This window comes from Schistocerca piceifrons, chromosome X (assembly GCF_021461385.2).
Source record: "Schistocerca piceifrons isolate TAMUIC-IGC-003096 chromosome X, iqSchPice1.1, whole genome shotgun sequence".
NCBI classification, from domain to species: domain Eukaryota; kingdom Metazoa; phylum Arthropoda; class Insecta; order Orthoptera; family Acrididae; genus Schistocerca; species Schistocerca piceifrons.
In genome coordinates this window covers 974855140-974879016 of record NC_060149.1, presented here as the reverse complement: position 1 = coordinate 974879016, position 23877 = coordinate 974855140, and the positions used below count along the sequence as shown (strand labels likewise).

General features: G+C 40.3%; 1 pseudogene; it reads right to left on the bottom strand.

Annotated features, from left to right (window-relative positions):
- The window catches only part of LOC124722830, a 45144-nt pseudogene that overhangs the window by 16083 nt on the left and 5184 nt on the right, over nucleotides 1-23877 (bottom strand).

Here is a 23877-nt window from a genome sequence, read left to right as displayed (position 1 = left end):
AGCCAAATGGCACATATGGTGTAGCAGGTTCCTAGGTCCCTAGAATTATGCTGGAGGGCATGCTCCGCTACTGGGTATTGGACATCTCCTAGGCGGACAGTTCGTCTGTGCCCATTCATGCGCTCAGCCAGTTTAGTTGTCGTAATACCAATGTAAAAGGCTGTGCAGTGCAGGCATGTCAGCTGATAAGTGACGTGTTGTCTCACATGTGGGCCTGCCTTGAGTTGTGTATGTTTTACCAGTAGCGGGGCTGGAGTAGTTGGTTGTGGGGGGATGCAAGGGGCAGGTTTTGCATCAGGGTCGGTTACAGGGGTAGGAACCGCTGGGTAAAGAAGGTGGTCTGGGAATATTGTAGGGTTTGACAAGGAAGTTACAGAGGTTAGGGGGTCGGCAAAAGGCAACTCTGTGTGGTGTGGGGAGAATATTGTCAAGGGATGATCTCATTTCAGGGCTTGACTTGAAAATTCATATCCGTGGCGGAGTAATTAGTTGATGTATTTGGGACAGGATAATATTGGGTGACAAGGGGGATGCTTCTGTGTGGTCTGGGGGTAGTAACATTGTTGTTGGGTGGGGAGGAATGTATTGCTTGGGAGATCTGTTTGTGGACAAGGTCTGCAGGATAGTTGTGGGAGAGGAAAGCACTGATATATAATATAATACAGGGAAACATTCCAAATGGGAAAAACATATCTAAAAACAAAGATGATGTAACATACCAAACGAAAGCATTGGTATGTTGATAGACACACAAACAAACACACACACAAAATTCATGCTTTCGCAACCCACAGTTGCTTCATCAGGAAAGAGGGAAGGAGAGGGAAAGACGAAAGGATGTGGGTTTTAAGAGAGGTTAAGGAGTCATTCCAAACCTGGGGGTGGAAAGACTTACCTTAGGGGGCGGGGGGGGAAGGGGGGGGGGGGGGGGGAAGGACAGGTATACACTCGCACACACACACACACACACACACACACACACACACACACACACACACACACACACATATATCCATCCGCACATATACAGACACAAGCAGGGTATATGTGCGGATGGATATGTGTGTATGTGTGTGTGTGTGTGTGTGTGTGTGTGTGTGTGTGTGTGTGTGTGTGTGTGGCATACTGATCTGAACTATGCCGCCTTCAAATGGAAGTTTTTTGATCACTCCTTATTTTGCACCCTGCCACCTTGGCAATATGTACCGCAAATCATCAGACAGACGACCTTCCTGCATGCTTCGAGCATCCCCTGGTGCTGTTCCGAACCAATGCTAATCTTTGTAACTGCGACGAGCAGTGTGCAGATTGCATCTTTGTATCCCACAAAGAGGTGACAGTTCCCAGTGGCATGAATGGTTACTGTTTATTGACTGTCACTGAGTTGGTGAGTCATTTGCTACATTGTGGCCCACCTGTTCACTGCTAAAGCCATGCTAGTCAGTGGTAACCCCTGTCAATGATATCCTGTTGCCCATAGCAGTTCACTCTGCTGATTGTGGTAGTATTTTCCTTGAATAAATCTGCTCACATTACACCTTTGACACTGTGGTACAAGAAAGCCCAATGACTACACACCCTTATAGAATAAGTGTCTCGAGCCATGGGTACCCAGGATATGGCAGTGATAAAATCACCCTGTGATCAACTGTCACACTGCAGCTGTAAGCTGCACCTCCTTTTTCAGAATACTCAGGTTTATTAACTTGAAGTAAATCAGATCTTTTGAAGGAAGATTTAACAAAAAGGGCACATCCAGGAAAGGATGAAACCATGTCTAATTAACTGGCACACAAAATTAATAATTAGTGGTGACAAAGATCCTCTGCAATAAAAAATAATGTCCACTGACTTCATGTATTAGTCTTCAAGTGACAGAATATATGTAACTGTGCCCTTCTTATTTACACTGATTAAACAATGGAAATTCCAGGTAGGAATATCAACAGTGCAGGGAAAGATAGATCACTATTTACCATAAAGAACACAAAGTTGCACACAGGCACAACACACAAGCAAGCACACCGCGTGTGCACACACGCACGCACACACACACAGAGAAAAAAAAACTGCCAAGTCCAGCAGCTAGAGGCAAGCTGCTGGAGTTGGCAGTCATATGTGTGTGACATGTGCTTGCCTGTGTGTATGAATGTGTGTGTTTCTCTGTATCTCTTTTGCTGATAAAGGCTGTGGCCGAAACCTTTGTGTAAGTGCCTTTTTAATTGTGCCTGTCTACAATGTAACATGTCTCCTCTACAGTAAGCAGCACTCTACCTTTTCCTATATTTTTCATTTACACAGATGTAATTAACAAATCAGAGTCTATTTATTCCAGAGAAGTGACAGTTTGTTCATGACAGTTCAGCACAAATCTGATTTTTTATATACAGCAAGGCTACCTATAAATTATTCTGTGTGCCAGTGTTCATGCTGACTATAGGGATTCACACTGATCATGTGTAATTTGACATCTGGTCCTGTAAACTTACTTCTGCTCAACGTGAAAAATTCTCCAATCCACATTTTGTAATTAACCTTAACATATCAAATAATGCACCCTTCGATATAACTGCTTATTGTCCACTTCCCATCACTCTATTCCCACTGTCAACCCAGCTGACCTCTACTTCTAATCCAAAAACCATGGTTGACTCAATGTTTGCTATCGCAAGCTATTGCAACACAAAAGTGCCAGAGGCACCAGTAATGATATATAATTAAAAATACTAGAAAGTAAGGCTCACCAGTTAGTTCATGCTAAGACAAACACTACAAGTGTCTAAAACACTGCGCTCTCACACAAGTACGAGGTCTGAATACATTCCAGTTACGATACACTAAACTATTTCATTCACGGTGGCAATATACATACTCTCTCCCCAATAAACAGAATAGTTATAACTCAATTGTTCACAAGTGTATATTATGACTCTTGCCACAGCTATGCAGTCAGTATGCCACAGGCATGCCATAGAAAGGGATCAGGTTCAATTCCTTGTAGAGCCGGGAAATTCTGCTCGGTGGACAGACTGGAATAGGGTACACACTGCTTGTAGTTCCAGCTGAGGAGCTACTCAAGTGAGAAGTAGTGTCTTCAACTTCTGGAAGTTGATAACAGCCTGGAGAGTTGTATACTGACCCCTTAACTCTCCATAGATATATAGTAGAGAACATCTCTCGAAGAGCATTGCGTGGTCTTCTGGGCCCAATGCAGAGTTCCTTTATCAATGTATATTGTATATCACCACTTGTACACACTCATCAGCACAGTACCATATTGTCTCTTCACGTGGCAAATTTTTATTCCCTTGTTTCCAGATCAACATTTTTCCTCTTCTTCTTCTTCTTCTTTTTTTTTCCTTACTATCATTTCTTGTACCACACATATTCCACACGGTTTATGCTCACTCCTTCAATGATACTGCCCATCCTTCTCTAGTGTGCGAGTTGTCCCTGCTTTCCTGCATGTTTGTTGGTTTAAACACCCTTGTTTCAAAAGAGAGTGACAGCTTAGATACAGTCTTGTCAACATTTTGTATTTTTATTTAGCAATTATTGTTTGAGCCTTATAGGCGAATGTCACAAGATATTGTCAACCACTGCATTCACTAGATTGGAATGGGGTTCATGGTAACTTAACAATTCATTTTTTAAGTTGCTGTTATCTTTTTCATCCTATCTTGGACTAGCTTTTCCATACTCCCACTCTATTTTACGTAGTCAAACAGTTATCTGCCCTTGCAAACTTGCTCCTTTACTACCAAGTTAACTAATACTGGGCAGCCTAACAGAAGTTCCAATATCCAGTCTTTCACCACAATTCACCTACACACACTTTTCACTCACTGATTTTCTTTTTTCAATGTCATAAATATTTTGCTTTCACAGACTGCTGTGCTTTGAACATAAAATTGTAGGAACATCTGCCTCACATGTCAGTTTTTTTTTTATTTATTAAAGAATATGTTCCTTGCTTATTCCTATCTGCTTCTGATACATTTCCATTCTCACTTTTATTTTGTTTTGATCCATTTCTTTTTTCTTTGATAGACAAGTCAAACAACAATGGCAATATGTTGCAGCCCCCTGTGTTTCACCCTACTTACTACGAACTTACTTTTCTTAGCTTTCAATTTTATTAGTCATTTGGTTTTTAAGATACTTAATTGTTTGACCCTGTATTTTTATATCTTATTTTACCTTGGGTTGATAAAGGATTTCTGTTATGCTCACAAAGAGAGAGCTGATTCTTCTCACCCCCCACCCCTCGTACCTTGTCCTGAAACAAACTTATCGCCAAAGTATCTTGCAGTTTTTTTCCTATTATTAATCTCTTAGTCTAGTCATCAATTTAAAAGTGTCAGTTGTTGGTCCCATTGTCTAATAATTTGTACATTTATATACAGGAAGTTCCAATTTTTATTTGGAACATATAGACTCTGATAATCATGAATCACAGTTCAAATGGCTCTGGGCACTATGGGACTTAACATCTGAGCCAAGGCAGGATTCAAACCTGCGACCGTAGCAGTCGCGCGGTTCTGGACTGAAGCGCCTAGAACCGCTTGGCAACGGTGGCTGGCGAATCATAGTTACCATCACATGGACAGAAATACTGTGTTAACTTTATTACAACCTAGGGACATAGCTAAAAATGTCTTTACATAATTTCCAGTCCTGATTACTTTCCTTTAATTTAATCTCACAAACAGGTTAGTGTAACATGATGTTGACAGAGGCAAATTATATATACTCACAAATTATTTAGCTAGAGGTATCTGGTTTGTATGTCTGGGAGGGAGGAGGGTGCAAGCTGAAAACTTCAAGAAAAGATTACTCCTTTCATACCTGCTGGATTTAACTGCAGTTTATCTCTTCCATATACCAACCACATACCTAATGTGCATGGCAAACAGTTTAAAAGTATTATTCTATACTCAGCATTTGGAACTATCAGTTTCTTCATGAGAGAGGAAAGAGGGATAAAGTTGGAATTTCACCTCCTGAAGGTAAAATACTGATCAGTCTGTCAGTCTTCTAGTAATTTTATGGTTTCCTCACATGAATTTTCACTTGGACACGATTATTCTATGTTTCATCACTCACCTGAGAGATATCTCTGAATTCCCAAAGAGACACACCTCCAAATTGCCATCAGCTGTTATCCGTAAACGGTTGCACGTGCCACAGAAGTGTTCACTCATTGAGGTAATAAATCCCACACATCCCTTGAAGCCCGGGACATAATATGCCGGCAAAAAGAAATTGTAAGAAAATAGCTACTGCTGTTGTGAAAATACTATAAATGTGTCGCTCACCAAGTGGAGGAAGGAGAAAACGTGCATTAAGGGGAGTTTGAACGCCCTATCCTGACAATGTTAAATTTAGTGACTTAACTTCCCCGTATTTCAGGAACAACTGTAGCCATTGACAAGAAACTTTTACAGCACATTAAACTATATGTTCTGAGTCTTACAATAATTGCATTTCAGCCACTGCTTTTGGAAATACAATTTTTTAATTACACAGTTAAAATTTTGTGTACTTTTTTGTATGTTATTCTAAATAATTTTATTTATACATAACATTATGATTTTCTTTTAGTTAAGAAGACTCAGGATACGTATGTTATTACTCCCTGAAAATTTGAATTCGCTACTCGATGTAGTTTCTGAGATTTAGGGAAAAATGCAAGAGAAAATGTAAATTTTCAGGAAGAGTTTTTAAAGTTTTAATAGACTGTAACTCAATATATGCTTATCATTTTATTTTTAGTCACTCAGAAGCACCCTGCACCATACTGTATATCATCCTCTTGATCTTTTTTAAGTTTTTTCTTGTTTTCTTCTTTCTGGACTCCGTAGTGGCCAACTGTGCTGCATACTTTGCTTTACCAATGCAAACCTTGTCCATCTATTCAAATTCTCTGATGCAGTTTGCTCCAGAATTAATTCCCATATGTTGTAGCACTTTCACGCTACCAATGTTGCCATCATTAAAAGCAATAACAGCATAACTGACCCCCACTTTAGTGTCTTCATTACGAGAAAAACATTTTTTGGTCTACATCTACATCTACATCCATACTCCTCAAGCCACCTGACGGTGTAGGGTACCTTGAGTACCTCTATTGGTTCTCCCTTCTATTCCAGTCTCGTATTGTTCGTGGAAAGAAGGATTGTCGGTATGCCTCTGTGCGGGCTCTAATCTCTCTCATTTTATCCTCATGGTCTCTTCGCGAGATATACGTAGGAGGGAGCAATATACTGCTTGACTCCTCGGTGAAGGTATGTTTTCGAAACTTCAACAAAAACCCGTACCGAGCTACTGAGCGTCTCTCCTGCAGAGTCTTCCACTGGAGTTTACCTAACATCTCCGTAACACTTTCACGATTACTAAATGATCCTATAACGAAGCATGCTGCTCTCTGTTGGATCTTCTCTATCTCTTCTATCAACCCTATCTGGTATGGATCCCACACTGCTGAGCAGTATTCAAACAGTGGGCGAACAAGTGTACTGTAACCTAATTCCTTTGTTTTCGGATTGCATTTCCTTAGGATTCTTCCACTGAATCTCAGTCTGGCATCTGATTTACCGACGATCAACTTTATATGATCATTCCATTTTAAATCACTCCTAATGCATACTCCCAGATAATTTATGGAATTAACTGCTTCCAATTGCTGACCTGCTATATTGTAGCTAAACAATATGGGATCTTTCTTTCTATGTATTCGCAGCACATTACACTTGTCTACATTGAGATTCAATTGCCATTCCCTGCACCATTCATCAATTCGCTGCAGATCATCCTGCATTTCAGTACAATTTTTCACTGTTGCAACATCTCAATATACCACAGCATCATCCGCAAAAAGGCCCAAGGAACTTCCGATGTCATTCACAAGGTCAATTATGTATATTGTGAATAGCAACGGTCCTACGACAATCCCCCGCAGCACACCTGAAATCACTCTTACTTCGGAAGACTTCTCTCCCTTGAGAATGACATGATGCGTTCTGTTATCTAGCAACTCTTCAATCCAATCACATAATTGGTCTGATAGTCCATATGCTCTTACTTTGTTCATTAAACGATTGCGGGGAACTGTATCGAACGCCTTGCGGAAGTCAAGAAACACAGCATCTACCTGGGAACCCGTGTCTATGGCCCTCTGAGTCCTGTGGACGAATAGCACGAGCTGGGTTTCACCCGATCGTCTTTTTCGAAACCCATGCTGATTCCTACAGAGTAGATTTCTAGTTTACAGAAAAGTCATAATACTCGAACATAATACATGTTCTAAAATTCTACAACTGATCGATGTTAGAGATATAGGTCTACAGTTCTGCACTTCTGTTCGACGTCCCTTCTTGAAAACGGGGATGACCTGTGCCCTTTTCCAATTCTTTGGAATGCTATGCTCTTGTAGAGACCTACGGTACACTGCTGCAAGAAGGGGGACAAGTTCCTTCGCATACTCTGTGTAAAACTGAACTGGTATCCCATCAGGTCCAGCGGCCTTTCCTCTTTTGAGTGATTTTAATTGTTTCTCTATCCCTCTGTCATCTATTTCAATATCTACCATTTTGTCACCTGTGCGACAATCTAGAGAAGGAACTACAGTGCAGTCTTCCTCTGTGAAACAGCTTTGGAAAAAGACATTTAGTATTTCGGCCTTTAGTCCATCATCCTCTGTTTCAGTACCTTTTTGGTCACAGAGTGTCTGGACATTTTGTTTTGATCCACCTACCGCTTTGACATAAGAGCAAAATTTCTTAGGATTTTCTGCCAAGTCAGTACATAGAACTTTACTTTCGAATTCATTTAACACCTCTCGCATGGCCCTCCTCACATTACATTTCGCTTCGCGTAATTTTTGTTTGTCTGCAAGGTGTTGGCTATGTTTATGTTTGCTGTGAAGTTCCCTTTGCTTCCGCAGCAGTTTTCTAACTCGGTTGTTGTACCACGCTGGCGCTTTTCCATCTCTTACGATCTTGCTTGGCACATACTCATCTAACACATATTGTACGATGATTTTGAACTTTGTCCACTGATCCTCAACACCATCTGTACTTAAAACAAAACTTTTGTGTTGAGCCGTCAGGTACTCTGAAATCTGATTTTTGTCACTTTTGCTAACCAGAAAAATCTTCATACCTTTTTTAATATTTCTATTTACGGCTGAAATCATCGATGCAGTAACTGCTTTATGATCGCTGATTCCCTGTTCTGCATTAACTGTTTCAAATAGTTCAGGTCTGTTTGTCACTAGAAGGTCTAATATGTTATCGCCACGAGTCGGTTCTCTGTTTAACTGCTCAAGGTAGTTTTCAGATAAAGCTCTTAAAAAATTTCACTGGATTCTTTGCCCCTGCCACCCGTTATGAAAGTTTGAGTCTCCCAGTCTATATCCGGCAAATTAAAATCTCCATCCAGAACTATAACATGGTGGGCAAATCTACTCGAAATATTTTCCAAATTATCCTTCAGGTGCTCAGCCACAACAGCTGCTGAGCCAGGGGGCCTATAGAGACATCCAATTACCATGTCTGAGCCTGCTTTAACCGTGACCTTCACCCAAATTATTTCACATTTCGGATCTCCGTCAATTTCCTTCGATACTATTGCATTTCTTATCGCTTTAAACATGCCTCCCCCTTCACTGTCCAGCCTGTCTCTGCGGTATACATTCCAATCTGAGTTTAGAATTTCATTACTGTTTACATTTGGTTTCAGCCAACTTTCTGTCCCTAGTACTATGTGGGCATTGTGACCGTTTATTAATCAGAGCAGTTCTGGGACCTTTCTATAGACGCTCCTGCAGTTTACTATTAGCACATTAATATTGTTATTCCCTGTTGCATTTTGTCTATTCCTACCTTTCCGCATCTCAGGAGGTGTCTTTTCGGGCCTAGGGAGGGAATTCTCTAACCTAAAAAACCCACATGTGCACTCCACACATACTCCACTACACTTGTAGCTGCTTCCTGCATGTAGTGCACACATGACCTATTCAGGGGGACCCTACATTTCTCCACCCGATAGCGGAGGTCGAGAAATTTGCACCCCAGATCTCCGCAGAGTGGTCTGAGCCCTTGGTTTAAGCCTTCCACTCGGCTCCAAACCAGAGGACCACTATCGTTTCTGGGAACGATACTGCAAATAGTTAGCTCAGATTCCACCCCGCGAGGCTTTCCGCCTTCACCAACTCTGCTAACTGCCTGTAAGAACTGAGGATGACCTCTGAATCCAGACGGCAGGAGTCATTGGTGCCGACATGAGCAACAATTTGCAGTCGGGTGCACCCAGTGCTCTCTATCACTGCCAGCACGGCCTCCTCCACATCTCGGATGAGACCCCCGGCAAGCAGACAGAGTAAACACCGACCTTCTTCCCCGACTTTTCTGCTATTTCCCTAAGGGGCTCCATCACCCGCCTAACGTTGGAGCTCCCAATAACTAATAAACCCCTCCCCCCCCATGTGCCTGCTCGGACCTTGCTGAAGGAGTGGCCACATGTCCACTCACAGGCAGAACGGACGATGCCACACGGCCAGCCTCCACACTGACCCTCCGCCTCGTGCGCCACAAACGCCGCTGAACCCGCCACTCCCCTTGCGAACAGAGTGGCCCAACCGCGCCCGGTACCCGCAAAGATGTGTCAACAGCAGGGTCAGTGGGTGAAGCATGTAACACCTGGGGTGTACCATGCAACGCACCAGACTCCCCATTGCCACTACACTCCGAGGCAGCAGCCAGAAGACGGCTAACCACGGCCATCAACACGTTCAGCTGTTCGCGAACAGTGGCCAGCTCCTCCTGTGTCCGTACACAGCAGTCTCACATCCTATCCATCCTAAGAAATCAATTTACTGTAGAGAGTTAATCAACTTATAACTAGACTGCTAATTCACTAAAGGCGGCTGATAGTTGACTAAATTGTGGTTACTAGACACTTCCTGTAGAAAACAATGAAAATAGCACTACCTGTCTCTGGACTGTATTCAAAACAAACACTAGCACTACTGGCACTATGGCTGACTAAACGAACTCTCTCTGACTGTTTTCAAAACAAACACAAAATCTATGGAACACTATTACTAGCACTCGACAATTAAAGCTTCCTAAAAGCAAAAACACATGGAAGAAGAAGTGACAAGTAAGAAAAATAGAGTTAACACTTAAACTAGCGTAGCTCGCTGCACAGCAGACGTGACGCAGACGGCAGTTACGATGACACTGACACTATAAGATTATTGAACGACTCATTGGGATTTTGAGTCTGACAATGCAGACACTTCTTCAATAATTCAGGATTGCCAGGTCTCTGTAAACAGGTTTTATGATATCCACAACTGCTGCTGGGATAGAATGTTTATGGCTGTATGACCTGTTTGAGTACTGGGCATTGCGGTAATTGCACCATGAACCAGATCCAGGAGGGCAAAGATGGTGTACTAGTTTATCATCAGCTGACAGTCTCTGGAAGAAGGTAGCCCATACTGCCTGCTTCATTTTCAACAAATCCTCAGTATTATTTCTAATGGCAATCTCATAATACTGTTGTAGTTCATCAATCATGTTGTCTGTCAGCCTGCTTCTTATGGTCTTACCACCTGAAAGTTTCTTGTCTCTCAAACTTTGTTTCAATTTTCTCAATCTGGTACCCATCCTCTTCTGGACATGACCAACACATTCCATTTCTGTGATAAGCTTCTCACCATAAGGCTGAGTGGCTACTACACTGTTATATTTATTTGAGTCTGTCTAACCTAAGAACTTAGTGTAACACACTCCCCTTTAGTTTACAGATCGATTATAAATTTCAACAGCTGCACAAGCCTCCGTACGACTAGTTGTCCTTCATAATTTCTGTCACAGATATGCCCTTCTTCATTCCCTGACATATACTTATAACAATATTTGGTTAAAATTTGGAAATCTATTAGCTTTCAAGTATCCACACTGGTCACTGTAGCAACAGAATTCTTAGAACTGCAGCTGCACTTCTACCAAGTGCCCCAAAAGCTACTGATATGTCAATCATACCATCGTTTATTTCAGCAGCTTCATTTGCAGCACCCTTAATTGACTCACATGCAGCTGATTTCACAGCAGCTCCAATAAATCCTGCATACTTGTCCATTTTACAAAGTGGGCGTGGCATATACATCACGACACACATTGTTTCTGCTGCAGTGTGTCCTTTGCCAATAGCTCTCAATCCATAACACCACCTAATATTTATTTTAAAATAATTATCTTTACACTTATCAGAACTCCAAAGTGAATGAGTATATTTACAACTGGCAGAATTAATGATAAGTTTCCTGGCTAGTCCATTTGATACCTCAATGTCTTCATGTAAACTAACTGGCCCTCCACATACATACAACACACACATTCACATAACATCCCTATTAGGATGTGTAAATATATCAGAATATAACCTAACCTACCGTTTACATGAGGTTTGTTTTGAGATAACTGTGTTATCACTATGTTTTATTTTAATCTTCGAAGCACTAATGGGTGTTTCTCTAGATACTCATGAGTTTGCCAGTATTTCATTGTCTGTAACTTCACACACCACATGCTGAATACAATGTTTCTCTTTATTCAAAATTTTATTACCATGAAACCCACATTTCTTAAAAACACTTCATTTTGGAGTCATACTTTTTGAGAGATTTACCAGTCTATTCGTCACTTTTCCTCGGAAAAACGTTAGCACTTCGATATACAAAGCATGTTTATACTATGAAAAGATACGATACTATTTTTGACACTGCTACCAATACAAACACATAACTTAACCATCATAACAAAGCAATCCACAGCTTTCTACAGGGTAGTCCATTGATAGTGACCGGGTCAAATATCTCACGAAATAAGCATCAAATGAAAAAACTACAAAGAACAAAATTCGTCTAGCTTGAAGGGAGAAACCAGATGGCGCTATGGTTGGCCTGCTAGATGGCGCTGCCATAGGTCAAACTCATATCAACTGCATTTTTTAAAAATAGGAATCCCCATTTTTTATTACATATTCATGTAGTACGTAAAGAAATATGAATGTTTTAGCTGGACCACTTTTTTCGCTTTGTGATAGATGGGGCTGTAATAGTCAAAAATGGTTCAAATGGCTCTGAGCACTATGGGACTTAACTTCTGAGGTCATCAGTCCCCTAGAACTTAGAAATACTTAAACCTAACTAACCTAAGGACATCACACACATCCATGCCCGAGGCAGGATTCGAACCTGCGACTGTAGCGGTCGCGCGTTTCCAGACTGTAGTGCCTAGCACTGCTCTGCCACTCTGGCCAGCTGCTGTAATAGTCACAAACATATAAGTATGTGGTATCACATAACATTCTGCCAGTGCGGACGGTATTTGCTTCGTGATACATTACCCGTGTTAAATTGGACCGTTTACCAATTGCGGAAAAGGTCGATATCGTGTTGATGTATGGTTATTGTGATCAAAATCCCAAGGGGTGTGTGCTATGTATGCTGCTCGGTATCCTGGACGACATCATCGAAGTGTCCGGACCATTCGCCGGATAGTTACATTATTTAAGGAAACAGGAAGTGTCCAGCCACATGTGAAACACCAACCACGACCTGCAACAAAAGATGATGATGCCCTAGTAAGTGTTTTAGCTGCTGGGGCAGCTAATCCACACATCAGTAGCAGACAAATTGCGCAAGAATTGGGAATCTCAAAAACGTCGGTGTTGAGAATGCTACATCAACATCGATTGCACCCGTACCATATTTCTATGCACCAGGAATTGCATGGCGATGACATTGAACGTCATGTACAGTTCTGCTACAGGGCACAAGAGAAATTACAGGATGATGAAAGATTTTTTGCATGCATTCTATTTAGCGATGAAGCATCATTCACCAGCAGCGGTAACCTAAACTGCCATAATATGCACTATTGGCCAACGGAAAATCTACGATGGCAGTGACAAGTGGAACAGCAGCGACCTTGGCAGGTTAATGTATGGTGTGGCATTAAGGGAGGAAGGATAATTGGCCCCCATTTTATCGATGGCAATCTAAATGGTGCAATGTATGCTGATTGCCTGCGTAATGTTCTACCAATGTTACTACAAGATGTTTCACTGCATGACAGAATGGCGATGTACTTCCAACATGATGGATGTCCGGCACATAGATTGCGTGCGGTTGAAGCAGTATTGAATAGCATATTTCATGACAGGTGGATTGGTCGTCAAAGCACCATACCATGGCCCGCACGTTCACCGGATCTGATGTCCCCAGATTTCTTTCTGTGGGGAAAGTTGAAGGATATTTGCTATCGTGATCCACCGACAATGCCTGACAACATGCGTCAGTGCATTGTCAATGCATGTGCGAACATTACGGAAGGCGAGCTACTCACTGTTGAGAGGAATGTCATTACACGTATTGCCAAAGGCATTGAGGTTGACAGACATCATTTTGAGCATTGATTGCATTAAAGTGGTATTCACAGGTAATCACGCCATAACAGCATGCGTTCTTAGAAATGATAAGTTCACAAAGGTACATGTATCACATTGGAACAACCGAAATAAAATGTTCAAATGTGCCTACGTTCTGTATTTTAATTTAAAAAACCTACCTGTTACCAACTGTTCGTCTACAATTATGAGCCATATGTTTGTGACTATTACAGCGCCATCTATCACAAAGCGAAAAAAGTGGTCCAACTAAAACATTCATATTTCTTTACGTATTACACGAATATGTAATAAAAAATGGAGTTCCTATTTTAAAAAACACAGTTGATATCAGTTTGAGCTATGGCAGTGCCTTATATCAGGCCAACCATTGCGCCAGCTGGTTTCTCCCTTCCAGCTAGACAAATTTCGTTCTTTGTAGTTTTTTCGTTTGACACTTATTTCGTGAGATATTTGGCCCGGTCATGATCAATGGACTACCCTGTATATAAAAAATTACCGATTTTATTAGGTCTTGAAATAATGCATGTAAAAATTTTAACATTTTCAACTGGTGTAGATTATATTTTAGAAAATAAAATAAAATACTTCCCACGCAAGTTTATAAGTAATATACATATCATTTTATTTGGAAAATTGCAAATTTTATAATCAGATAAAAACCCGAAAAAGTGAAAAAGAATATTTTCCCCTTCTAACTCCCCTTAAAGGTACGGAAATGTGCAAGCTTTCGGAGCCAGTGGCTTCTTCTTCTGGCAGAAACAATGAAGGGGAAGGAAAAGGGAAGAAAGAAAAGGTTTGTCAAGGTTTAGGAAATGGGGAGAGTTGCAGAAAAGCTACAGAGAAACCCAGGCCAGGACAGACTTACTGAATGGGATGAGAAATATATAACTAAACCAGTCCATCTCTCATACCACCAGCAGATGTGAAGTATTCTTGTGATTGGTAGTAAGTCATAAACATTAAATTATTTTCAGTGTATGTTCATATGTAATACTGCACGTACCTTTGAGGTATCATTGGGCCCATTGGGAAGAGGATCAAAATTAGGCCACTGCTTTCTAATTATTTGGAGCATTTCACTAAATGAGACCATCTTCCCATCATTCCATTTGTTGCCGCTGAAAGGCATGAACTCGATAAATCTTACGTCAACATTACTCTCTTTTGTTAACTACACAAAACTGCACACTTCATCTTCATTAAAACCTCGCATTACAACACAATTTATCTGTGGAAGAAAGACACCATTAAAAACTTGGTATCAGATAAAGCATGGTTTAAACAGAGTTTGAAAGACTCTATAGATGAATATCTTAACAGTGGCTGTTAGGCCAGCTTAAATAAGAATGTCTGTTAGATTTCAGTTCTGAGAGCACTTTGTCATAACAGTCAAAATTATGTACTTTTTGTTTGATAAATTTATTAATAGTGCATAACAATGTTTGAGTCTGACAGCGTATCAATTCTGAAAATATTAGCTGTTCCAGTTTGTATTGTATTCACCTAGTTTGACAATCTCCTGACAAACGATCAGGGTATTCAAATGTTTTATATTTTTTATGTTATACTTTCTGGCATGTTACTCACCCATGAGAATCATCTCATGTTTTGGGTCTTGGAACAAAAGCTGAATCTAATCTAATCTAACCTACAAAATAATGGTTCTACAAGTCTGTTGTTATATTTGTATACCTCACTGATTCTGTTAAATTAATCTTTTTCTCTTTTTTTAGAGAATGTCTGAACTTATCTTAGCATGCCAAGCTGTTAACCTTCTTAACAATTTACAAAAATTAAACTGCATACATCTCCAATCTTTTTCCCCACTCCAACGCACACATCTTTTGCTGAAGGTATTATTTTAACTATTACATTAAATTAAGAAGCTTTCTTGAAACTGTGCTGCCATTTGTGAAACAACTTTAAAAGTGTTCTCAAGATAAAAGGTCTTCACAAAAAGAGCATTCAGTATCTGTGCAGGTGGTAACACTGACAGCCTTCATATAAACAAGCCTAAATGGTAGAACATCCTTATTTACACACACACACACAATGGTACAAAAAAGGAAAAGAGCACACCTTTCATTCAAGCATTGAATATATAAACTGATGAGACAAAACACTATGACCTCCTGTTTGATAATGTGTTTGTCCACTGTTGGAACACAATACAGCAGTGATTTTGTGTGGGACAAGTTCAACAAATTTCAGGTATGTTCCCAGCATTATGTGAGGTATGTTCCCAGCATTATGCAGCACCGCATGTCTAAGCACAGGTCATGTAATTCCCATAAATTGGAGATCAGTGGTTTCTGGGTGCAGAACTGGTATCTGATAGCATCGCAGATGTATTCCATCAGATTCAGAAGGGGTGAATTTGATTCTGGCCTCGTGACACTGAAAGTCATATTGTTGAAACATGTCACCTTCATTAGGGACAGGGTGCGGACAGTGCACAATAATGTTCACACAGAACAAAGCTGTTATGGAGCCTTCAGTTACTACCACAGGACCCACAGAAGACCAGGTGAATGTCCTCCATAGCATAATATTGCTCCCACTGGCCTACGTCTGTAGCAAAGTGCACCTTTCAAGCACCAATTCACTCTGTTGACAGTGTATCTGCACAAAACCGCCAAGCAGGTGTAATGCGAAACATGAATGATTCAACCAGATGACACATTTCTATTGATTCACTGCCCAATCTCAATGCTCCTGAGCCACAGAAATTGTAATTCAACAGTGTTGTCAACATGGGAACATACAGGTGTTGTCTGCAGCAGAGCCCTATGTTTAACAATGTGCGATGAATGGTGTGCTCTGAAATACTCGTGCTTCCACCAGCACTGTGTCATCAGACCTGCCACAGAAATTAGCTTTCTCAGCCGAATGTCATCTTTTTTAAAGGAACCATCCCAGAATTTGTCTTAAATCATTTAGGGAAATCGAGGAAAAGCCAAATTTTGGTGGCCCGATGGGACTCGGGTCCGTTGTCCTCTCGAAGGCAAGTCCACTGTCTGACCACTGTGGTGGCATGACCTAGTCTTAATTAAGCCAGAAAATCCTGGGAAATGCTGACATACTTATTGATTTAAGATATAACAATTTAAAACAATCCTTTCATGAATTTCACTACAATTTTCTGCTCTTTTGAAAAAAAATTTCTTTTGACTGTTTTGATATTGTTTAGTATGTTTAAATAATGATGGCAGTCTCTATAAAAGGGCAGTTTGACTTTTAAGTTTAGTTATACTGTTTTAAACTACATCCTTCATCTATTTGTCCACACAGAAGTGCTATAGGATATAACTTGAAGACTATGGTGAGGTGGTGGGGGACAGTCATGTGTTGAGAAGGTGGTGCTGCCAGAAATGAAGTGTGACACTGCATACAGGAAGAATAAAAATACTCTATTCCATATTCATTTACAATCTAATTCTGGCCCCCATATGGTTTTACTTTTCTCCAATAAGAAAAAAGAAATTGTCAGTAACTGTCTTTATAAGGTCTTAAAAGGAAACAAACAATAGAAAATCTAGGCTGGAATAATGACCATATTATAAAAAAGATACATTGCTATTCACAGTATACAGGAGATGTTAGGTCACAGACAAGCACAACAAAAAGACTACTAAACACGTAAGCTTTCGATCAGAAAGTCTTCTTCCAAAGTGGACAAACACACACACACACACACACACACACACACACACACACACACATGACCATTGTTTCTCCCATGATGCGCAGTTGCTCCCAGTCTGGCCCTAGCAGCCAGAGACAGTGGTCATGTATGTGTGATTTGCATTTGCGCGCATGTGTGTGTGTGTGTGTGTGTGTGTGTGTGTGTGTGTGTGTGTGTGTATGTGCATTACTTCTGCAAACCTTTCAGAAAGGACACGGTATGCATTTCATTCAGCAAGATGAGTAATAAACAATATTAGCAATAGTGCATCAAACTTGTTCACTTTCATCTTTGGATTAAACATTCGATTTCAGAGAGTACAGAATTTGGCAGAATCAAATTTTGGGGATATGTGGAACTGGGACAGTGGCATATTTTTCGCCCATTCAACAAACAAAGCACTGCTGATTGCTACTTTTATTGTGTCTGCTGCTGCAATGCATATATGAAACTGTAAGTGCAGCATCTATGATGGAATAAAATGTTATACAAATGAAACAAACTCTCGTTCAGAACATGTTCTCTCATACACAGTCTATTATTTGGTTCTTGTTGATCATTATCAAAGAAAGCAGCAGTGTAAGTAACAAGAAATAGTAGTCTCTTGCCATTGTTTCGCTAATGAGACGATTTCTGTCTCTTTTCTTCTTTCACAAAGAAAAAGGAGCCACAATTGCACTTTGTGTGCCAGTTACTTTCCAATACATTGGCACCAGCTGATCTTATTTAAGAATACTCAACTTTCGTAGCCATACAGCGCATCCTTTGCTTCCTGGCCTAAATCCAAGTTAACTCCCAGCCCCCCTGCCTCCCCCCCCCCCCCCCACACACACGCCACTCCCCCCCCTCTCCCCCCCCCAAATCAGCTAGTTGTGTGCTGTTATCTCACGTCACACCCTAGTCTATGAGTGCCCAGCTGTCTGTCGCCTGAACCCTCTACCTGCACCCCTAGCTAGCCCACAGATGGCTCCCCACTCTCCCACGAGCCACTAAATGCTTCCCTCCAAACCCCTCCCATCTCTCTCCATCTCTCACATTGCCTCAACCCACCCCATCCTACCCCACTCTAAAGCCATACCTCACTCCAGAACACTCACCGTGGGCCAGTAAAGAGCTGGCAGTTGAGCGACCACAGCATAAGGAGACATGCATGCGCATGTGAGAACGTGTGTGTGTGTGTGTGTGTGTGTGTGAGTGTGCGCGCACGCGTGGGCGCGCGCGCATGTTTTCCCTACAGCTAGAAAAAGAAAGTGCATTCTGGAAGCTCGCCAAGCAATGTACCTTTGTTTGGAAGGTAGAAGGCGAGGTACTGGCGGAAGTAAAGCTGTGAGGACGGGTCGTGAGTCGTGCATGGATAGCTCAGATGGTAGAGCACTTGCCCACGAACGGCAAAGGTCCCAAGTTCGACTCTTGGTCCGGCACACGGTGTTTATCTGCCAGGAAGTTTCATATCAGTGCACACTCCACTGCACAGTGAAAATCTCATTCTACATATCTTTTGTTCGTGTGCCTATCGATGAGACAGTGCTTCTGCCTTTTGGTGAGCCATCTCCTTTATTCCTAAATAATTTGTAATTTTCAACAGAAACCTTCCATACGTTATTATTGCATCCTACATTACAGTATGCAATTTCCACAATATGTGGTCATCTGTGAATATAATGGGGGTAACAACTGTAGGAGACCAAAAACTGACTGCAGTAAGCAAGTTCAAGTTACTGTACGCTGCAGTAGTTATGCAGAGGTGAAGAGGGTCACACAGGATAGGCTAGCATGGGCAACTCCATGAAACCAATCTTCAGATGGAAGATCACAACAATAAAAACATTTGATTCAGCATACACCAGACTCCAAACAGCGTACACAACCTGTATGCTCAGAAACACAGAAAATCATATTGGTTCCATCAGCAGGAAACTTCAGCCAGTAATTGATATGGAACACTGTGTCGATTTTGTTCATTAATAAAACCCAAAACTGGGGAGTAATAAGAGAGTATTGTTGTAACTTCTTATCAACCTGGTTACCAAAATACATATTAAGAAGACTGGTAAAGTGTTATTTTAAAGGGGTCACTCCAAAGCACCACGAAAGTATTTGAGCAATGTATAACATTAGAGAATCAGTGCGCAATATTGAAAGCCTATCTACATTATCTATATCTGCATGACTAGTCTGTAATTCACAATTAAATGCTGGCAGAGGGTTCAGAGAACCACCCTCAACCTATTTATCTACCATTCCACTCCCCTACAGCATTTGAGGAAAAACAAACACTTCAATATTTCCGTACAAGCTCTGATTTCTCTTATTTTATTACAAGATCATTTCTCTCTATATAAGAGGGCTCTAACAAAATATTTTCACATTCGGAGGAGAAAGTTGATGATTGAAATTTTAAGAACCTGCTCCAGCAAAATGATTTTGCTTTAATGACTGCCACCCCAATTCACATGCGATATCTGTGGCATGCACTTTCCTGTTTCCCAATAATACAAAATGAGCTGCCCTTCTTTGAACTTTTAAATGATGTCCTCTGTCAGTCCTATCTGGTAAGGATCCCACACCATGCAGAATGCTGCAAAAGAGGACAGACAAGTATAGTTGTAGATAGTCTCTTTAGTAATCCTAATCTTCTAAATGTTTTACTATTAAATCACAGTCTTTTGTTTGCTTTCCCACCGCATTATCTATATGAGCATTCCAATTTAAGTTATTTGTAAATGTAATTCCTAAGTATTCAGTAGACTTCACAGCCTTTAGATCTGCGTGAATTATCATGTAACCAAAATTTAGTAGATGCCTTTTACTACTCATGCGGATGACATAACAATTTTTATTATTTAAGGTCAGTTACCACTTTTTGCATCATATGGATAGGTAGCCTAAATCATTTTGCAGTTCATTTTGATCATCTGATCACTTTACAAGACAGTAAATGATTTGCAGGACTGTAAATGATAGCATCATCTAAGAGGACTGCTCAGATTCTCTCTTAAATTGTTAATGTAGATCAGCAACAGCAGGTGGTCTATAACACTTCCTTGAGGAATGTCAGATATCACTTCTGTTTTACTTGACGATTTTCCATCAATTACTATGAACTGTGACCTTTCTGACAGGAAACCACACATCCAGTTGCACAACTGAGACAATACGCCATATGATTAGAAAATGCTTGTGAGGAACTGTTTCAAAAAGTCTTCTGGAAATCTACAAATATGGAATCAATTTGAGATCCCAAGTCGACAGCACTTATTACTTTGTGTGACTAAAGAGCTAGCTGTGTTTTAAAAGGTCGATATTTCTGAATCTATCTTGGCTATTTATCAATGAATCATTATCTTTGAGATAATTCATAATATTCAAACACAATATATGCTCCAAAATCCTAATGCAAATCAACACTAGTGATATGAATCTGTTATTTAGTAGATTACTCCTCTTTTCTTTCTTGAGCATTGGTATGACTTGAGCAACTTTTCAGTCTCTAGGTATGGATCTTTATCAAATGAGTGGCTATATATGATTTCTAATGGAGCTATTGTATCAGCATTCTCTGAAAGAAACATAACTGCTTTATGACACTGAGGAGAGCTACTACTAAGTTACTCACAGTTGCAGTTGTTCTTGATTTGAATACTGCAATATTTACTTTGTTGTCTTTGGTGAAGAAATTTCAGAAATCCGTGTTTAGTAACCCTGCTTTAGTAGCACTGTCATCAGTAACATTACCACAGCTATTGCGCAGTGAAGGTATTGGTTGCGTCTTGCCATTGGTGTACTACACATGCAACCAGAACCTCTTTGGATTTTCTTCCAGATTTCAAAACGAAGTTTCACTATGGGAACTATTAAACACATCTTGCACTGAAACCCACCCTAAGTTTCGAGCTTCAGTAAAACATCGCTAATCTTGGAGATTTTGCATTCTTTTAAACTTTTACATGCTTTTTTTCATTGCTTCTGCAGCTGAGTTTTGACATATTTTGTGCACCATCCTTTTAATTTATTTTGTATCCTTTCAATTTATTTGGTATATATCTCTTAATTGATGTCGATACTATTTCTCTGAATTTAAACCATGTCTGGTCTACTCTTACATAGTCAGACTTGAAGGAGTGGAGACTTAGTAGAGACCGTCTCCTTGGAAGGCATCAAGTTAATTTTTATCTGCTTTCTCATTAAATGCCCTATTGTGTAGGGCTAAAAATTAATAGAGATAAGGCAAACAGAATGTGCAAAGTAAGTGGAAATTACTCATCTCTTCCCCGATTACAGTGCAATAGAAGATACTACAAGATGTTGACAGATTTCCATATCTCGGTAGCTTTATATGTAATAATGAGGTCACAGATGCAGAAATCACCAGCAGAACTGGAAAATCAGTCCATATGGCAATTAGGTCTGTAATATGTCAACAAAGCTTTGACTGTACTCCTTTATCGTTTATATGTGTGAGACTTGGAAAATGTCAGTAAAATCAGCACACAGTCTCCATATTTTTCACCAACAATGCTAGAGATGAATTCTGAAGATGTTAACCCAACCAAGTTACAAACGATGAAGTGCTGAGAATACAACGTCTAGACAGCCTGCACAAAATTATTGTTGAAAGAAGACTGAAGATTGCAGGTTATGTTCTACGCATGTAAGGTGGAAGAATCCCAAAATCAACACTGTTGTGGAAATCAATGGACAGATACAGATGTACAGGAAGTCCTTCTAACACCTGGAACTTTTGCAATGAATCTTCAATGCATGGACTTGGAGGAAGGTGAGAACTTGGCAGCTGATCGAGTGAACTAGTGGAAACCAGTTCCTTGTATGGTACACAGCAAATCTGAGTAGGTTAGTAAGTAAGTAATTAAGTAAAGTAAGTACAACTGGGGATTTTGCAAAATTGTTGGATGACCGATATTATTGTCTAGATTTGACACTGTTGGACTTCTACCTTTTCCTTGATGTGTATTCTTCAAATTGTGAGTTTTATGAGAAAGCTGATAGGTACTTACCAATCAACATTCCCTCACACGAACTGACATTGTCTCTTTGTAAATTCTACTGTGCTAACAATTATCTACTGAGAATCCTCGACTAGGTCTCCGCAGCTCAAATGAGCCAGTTTCTTCTAAATTTCTGTCTTTGGCTATAATTGTCTTCCAAGTATGGTGACACAACATCCTGTCATGAAACTTTTGCCTTTACACTTGTTTACTTTTCTGGAAACTGCCTCTTTCTACACTGTGCACTAAATACATTATGTGAGTAACGCCCAATCTCCAACAACCAATCGTGAACTGTAAACAGTTGTAAACTCTATCAGGGCACATAACAAACAATTAACATTTGTGTTTTAGTGTTCTAAGCTGTGAGGTCATCAGCGGACAAATAATTTTAGTACCTATTCCTGGACAGCCGGAGTGGCCGTGCGGTTCTAGGTGCTACAGTCTGGAACCGAGTGACCGCTACGTTCACAGGTTCAAATCCTGCCTCCGGCATGGATGTGTGTGATGTCCTTAGGTTAGTTAGGTTTAATTAGTTCTAAGTTCTAGGCGACTGATGACCTCAGAAGTTAAGTCGCATAGTGCTCAGAGCCATTTGAACCTATTCCTGATGTGCTGTTGTTTGGAACAACAACTGACATGATCCAAAATATTACTTTCTTTTATTATAGCTTCACTTTTATTTTGTCTAATGATTACTACTTTCAGTATCAAATTCCATCATCAAGCCACTATATGATCAGAAAGCATAGTGTTTCGTTAAAATATTGTTTAATAAACAGATTACCATTATATCATCATTCCTTAAAGTAATGTCCAAAGTGGAAGGACAGATGATTAATTTTGAGTGTATACAAAAGTCAGAGTGCTGAACTGGATATGATAGAAGGAAAACCAGAAGGGCAGTGAGAGACGGGTGCCTTCTATCACCTTACTTCCATAATATGTTCATCAAGGAAGTAATAACAACAACAAAGAAAAGATGACAAGAATCAAAAGGTAATTTCTGGAATACTCCAAGGAAATGTGATAAGACCATTACATTTACAATGTATATAAATGATCCAGTAGAAAGTGTCAGAGGCTCCTTAATATTGTTCACAGATACTACACTTGTCCATCAGAAAGTAGCAACAACAGAAGACAGTATCAATTTGCACAATGACCTGCAGAGGATTGGTGAATGATGCAGGCTCTGGCAGTTGACCCTGCACATAAATAAATGTAACATATCACACACACACACACACACACACACACACACACACACACACACACACACACACACAGGAAAAGAAATCCAATACTGTACAACTTCACTATTAATGACAAATTGCTGGAAACAGAATCTACCATAAAATATCTAGAAGTAACTATCCAGAGCAACCTTAAAGTGGAATGACCACATAAAACAGCAATAGAAAAGCAGATGCCAGACTAAGATTCACAGGAACAATCTTAAGTGAATGCAAATTACCCCTGTGTCCTTACCCAGTAGGACTGACAGAAGAGAGAAAGAAGATCCAACGAAGTCTGGAGTGTTTTGTCACAGGATCATTTAGTCACTGTGAGATCATTACAGAGATGCTCAGCAACTCCAGTGGTAGATGCCATAAGAGAGCAGTTGTGCATCACGGAAAGATTTACTACCCAAATTTCGAGAGAGTAGTTTCCGAGAAGAGTCTGACAACATAATAGTTT